Here is a 4992-nt window from a genome sequence, read left to right as displayed (position 1 = left end):
ACAGCATGCCCTTATGAAGAGTTCAGCTAACCTGCTACCCGTGTATTTATGGCCAACTTTGCAGAAACATTTTGTACTTTGCAGGATAATGCAGTCCTTTGCAGTAACAGCCATGGACATAAATGACAAATACAACACAATCAAGTGAAAATCTATTTCGAATAGAAGACAAATTGCCCCAGACCTTGGTAATTATCTCTCTGGGATCCTTACTCAACTTTAAATTAGTAATTGGTTTAATATCTCCTCTTTGAAATGTTCAATAATTAAATAAGTCTCTTAAAAATTACATGCTTAAGCACAATTCAGAATCATTATTTAATAGAAACAAAGTTAGGTAAGCTGTGGCTGGAAAAAAAGAGAAAGCACACGTATTGATCCTGAGAAGGCTTTCACAGCACAGCATCGTCTCTGACAGGAGAAGTTCCTTGAGTGGTGTCACAAATGGCCTTTTGGTGCATCCGATCCATCAAGGGGGGAAGAGATGTGAGGAGCACAAAGCTGAGCACCAGGAGCCAGGTTGTTCCCTTCATGAAATAGCTCACCTCTCAACCAGAATGATGTGAACTGTTCTGGCTTCACATCGCCCTGAAAGCCCTTCTTGCTCCTCTTGCATGGAAAGCTTCCATGCTGTTTTGGGGAGATTGCAAGCTCAAGTCTAGCATTTCTCATTACCAGGGTGTTGCAAAAGGTATGTGGGGAGGCCGGGGAGGGTGTTAAGTCGCAATAAACGTCTCATACTAGCAAAAAGTAATTGCAAATCTCAAAAGCTGAGGTGGCAATATCGTGCTGAAACATGACTTGTAGGACTGATTTATCCCCCTCCTCAGCTCTGCAAAATCAGCACAGAAAAACGTATCATATGAGATTGATTGTATAATATTTGCCTATTCTCAATCCAGAAACCAATTACCAGGAATTATATTTTAAAAACAAGATAAAATAATTCAGCTCTTTGCGTTCCAGGATTTCTAGGTAGCTTTAAACCTATCTCCTTGTCCATAACCTTTGTTCAATAAAACAAAGCTTTTCTCTGAGGGAAGCAGAGGGAAGGTAGCTCTTGTACCTCACCATACCCCTACAGACTCAGAGCCTTCATCCTCCAGCTTATCTTCTGCTTACCCCATTATTCTCCTTCCTTCAAGTTTAATGTTTTATTTAAAGAGCCAATCCAAAGCTACCCAGGGCATTTGCACCACCTCCTTGATTATGACAGGTAGAACAGACAGCACGTGCCCAACTCCAACAGAAGCCTACAGCCCCAGCTCGCCACGTGCTGCCCTGAGCACCACAGCTGAGCTGCTCATAGTCATTTTAACCAGTACTTTTTTCTTCCCTCTTTTTCCAGTATATTTGCTTTCTTTCTGTATTCCCTTCCCTTACACTGAAGGCCAGCCTCACAGGACAGAGAGCACGATGTACTCCTCACCCAGCTGCTCCCTTCCCCTCCCAGCCCAACACTGATCTTCATTTTCCCCACGGTGACTCAGAAGCATCTTCAGAGTTTTCCTGAGTCATCTCCTACTTTCCTTTACAAGGGGAAAGAGCAGGGAGCAAATCTACTGCCAGCATTAACAGAACCACCATGTTACTCAGTGCCACCAGGTTGTGCATGAGGGGAACTCACCACACTGTGCTGCTAGGCACCACAAGGAAAGGCCTTGGCTGAACCACATATTCCATTTTGGAGGGCCAAATTCTGTTGCCTTCGTCCTTACCAGTGCCATCCAGTGCCGTTCCACATCACTCAGTTCAGTCCTGGCTCGCTCTGCTCCACATTATCCAACCCATCACATCACTCCTCTGTAAAACTGCACATCAGTTATTGCTGTCCCTAAGTCTTCTTTAAGCTCTGTTTTCCTGCTGAGGGTTTTATACTGAGCAGTACTCACTTTGTCCAGTATATCTATTCATATTTTAGGATTATTCATGGCACCGGTTGCTTTTTTGTATTTTTTCCTCATTGTGTTATTTTTCCTCCTCACACACTTCAACAGTCTCTGAAGGGAGAAGAAGTAGAGAAGAAAAGGTGAAAATGGGTTTTTTTAGACCTATAGTAATCAATAAAAGCAATGTTACAGAAGCTAGAGTGTTCCCTACTGCATTGCTTCGCCTTGAAATATTGATACTGCCGTGGTGGAATTTTTTCCCCTCCTGCTTTCTGAAAATAGAGATAATATAAATGTTCCCATTACTAAGAAATATGTCACATCAAAATTAATGATATTCAGCCAATAACAATGCTGCTCCCCGGCTGTCAATTTAACTCTATTTCAGATTAGCAGAGCAATGCTTCCATTCATGCTCCATTCAGAGGCAGAGATGAATTAAGGCAATTCTTGCAGGTTATGCACCAATGAAGATGTGTGCCCCAGATCTGAACAATTACCTGTGAGCCCATTCCTTGCTCACTGCCTTCATACTCCGGTGCTGGGCAGGATCCTGATCCCAGGAGCAGTTCTGCAGGTGTGCTGCAGCTCACTGTTCCAGGGCACATCTGCAGAAAGAGGAGAGAAGCACTTTCCTCTTCTTGCTCATCAGAAGGGATGAGAATCCACTGCATCAATGCTTGATCATGAAATCTTGCTTTGCTACATTTTATGTCTTAAAATGAGAGCAGTATCTCCAAAACAACCTTTGACTCCAGTATGAAAAGCTCCTTTTATTGAAATATTCAACAGCAAGTGAAGTACTTGAGAAAACTCTGATAAGAGATTTTTTTGCTGGCTTTCCTCCTTTAAGAAGTGCTACCAAAGATCAGAACATGTTAGCAGGTCCGCTACACTGAAACAAGGCCAAAATACAGGTGTCTGTTACTAACTACAAAGATGACATTAATTCTTTATCACAAAACTAAGGTTATAGAGAGACCAATGTTCAAGGGTGATTAATTGACTGAGTAATGTCAATTTATGAGTAATTTACGTAATTTACCTTTCACTGAGCAGCAATGGATAAAGGGAATATGAAATCAGGCTGAAAGCTGAAGTGCCCATAGTGGCACTGGCATGAATCATACGTACTTGAGTGTACCAAGAACACGACTGTGCTCAGAAGTGATCACTGTCAGCTGCACTTGTCATACTGAGATTCAACAGGAATGCTCATAAAACTCAGCTATCCGACCAGTGCAAGTGTTCCATTAAGCACCCAGTGGTATTTGGGGGAGTGCCCAGGCACTTTGCTCCTTCAGCAAACACTTCTGCAAATTAAACTAGGCGCAAATATACCGTTCAATAGAAGTTTCTGTGTACCAGGCCTACTGAGAATTTAGCCAATTCAGTAGCTTTCAGTTCAACCTAAATCTCCTCCCAGAATAAGTTTCTCCCCACTGAGGTTCTCCTGGTTTAAGTATTACTGCCCAAATTCATTCCAGAATTTCAACTAAAAAAAAAAAAAAAAAAGAAAAAATCCCCTTTTAAGAAAGAGGTTCTCTCTTCCAGTTTCTACTCTACAGTTACCCTGCCTTAAATTTGGTCATTGTTTCCTCCAGGCCTCTAGATGCGATGGGAATTCCTGATGATCCCTTTCACATTTCTTTTAAAAGCATAGCTTATGTATCTTTGGAGCGCTGTGAAGTAAAGAGGTTTTCTCAGGTTTACCAGCAGACTTTCCGTCACCTACCAAGCAGGGTGCATAGGCTGAGTATGCCAATTAAAGCCTCAGGAAGGAGGCAGACAGACAGAGCAAATACATTCGATAATTACATTACATTTACTTTGTCACAGATACATTTGACTGAAAATCGTTTAAATTTTGGCTGGTTTAAAAGCGGTATTGATATGGAGAGGTGTAAAAATATCTTCTGTTTACCGTGACTCATTGCTGTAACCTACATGGTACTGCAGGTATTTTGTATTTCCCTCTGTGGCAAAGAACTTGGCTGCCTTCTTACCTTTGTTGGAACTTCAGAGCAGTTGCAATTCTGTGGGCAAAGAGGGCAAAGGCCTGCAGCAACTCCCTTAAATCAGTACCATCACTCCAGATTTCGACAGCATGAATGAAACCAGCACCCGTGCGCACAGCAGCCATCTCCTGGTCACAGCAAAACCAAAAAGCTGGCCAGCCTTCCCACCTGGTGTTCTGCAAGCACAGCCTTTACCAAGGTACTTCAGAGGAAAAATATTCTCCTTGCAAGGTTGTTATGAGAACATTGGGCGTGATGTATCCAAAACGGAACAGAAAACATCAAACAGATCTGAAAGATAAGCTTCACAGAAATACGTATAGAGATGGTATGGCTTATCTGTATATCACAGTCTAATATTGGAAAGGGTGGCATTCCATTGGTACTCTACCATGACAAACAATGCCTTGTTACCTTACTTGGCGAGGAGGAAGTAACGTATGTCATATCCAGACCTAAATTCAGCAAGCAGCTTATTTAGGAGTCTCACTGCCTACACACACAAATGGGAATTACAAGTTTACTGATGACTGAGTGGAGAACCTGGTGTGACTTGCTTGATAGCTACTAAGTGATTGACCAGAGATCCACACACAGACAGGAAAGCAAAAGCACTAAAACCAACGTGAATTTTGCCTGTCTTCTCTCCTCTGCTACGCAGCTCATCCCTATTCATCGCTCACAAAACCAAAACGCTTAATAAACTAAAGCAAGGCACAGAACGTGGTGAGTCTGCGGACTTACCCAACTTAATGCTTTTTTTTCTGTAGATTGAAAAGATGAAGTGCAGAGGGAAAATTAAAGAAAGAGCCTCAAAGCAGAGGAAAGCTCCTAGTTCTGAAAAGCGTTTACTGAATGCTGTTAAAAAGTCATGCAGATGCTAATGCCGTAAGTATAGAGCCACATTAAGGCAGTCTTTGTGCAGACAAAGGCCAAAGTCTGCCAGAAGAAACATTCCTGGCCCTGGTCACCAGCTGAGGTCCCACCTGTGCCCTGTCTCTGTTCCCAGAGCCCATCAGGCTCCCCAGGGCTTGGCGATCACTCATGTCTAACTTTATAGAAGAAACTTGGCTTGGCAAGAACTT

General features: G+C 42.6%; 1 long non-coding RNA gene across 1 annotated transcript; it reads right to left on the bottom strand.

Annotated features, from left to right (window-relative positions):
* Nucleotides 1-1484: 1484 nt before the first annotated feature.
* Nucleotides 1485-2564, bottom strand: LOC125698810 (uncharacterized). Its single transcript, XR_007379338.1, has 3 exons — nt 2390-2564; nt 1893-2000; nt 1485-1803 (listed from the first exon to the last, which is right to left on the bottom strand). It is a non-coding gene; the product is annotated as an uncharacterized LOC125698810 (long non-coding RNA).
* Nucleotides 2565-4992: the final 2428 nt, after the last annotated feature.

Source organism: Lagopus muta, chromosome 11, assembly GCF_023343835.1.
Source record: "Lagopus muta isolate bLagMut1 chromosome 11, bLagMut1 primary, whole genome shotgun sequence".
Lineage (NCBI taxonomy): Eukaryota > Metazoa > Chordata > Aves > Galliformes > Phasianidae > Lagopus > Lagopus muta.
Note: the sequence above shows the minus strand (reverse complement) of the source record. Positions and strands in the feature narration are given on the sequence as shown.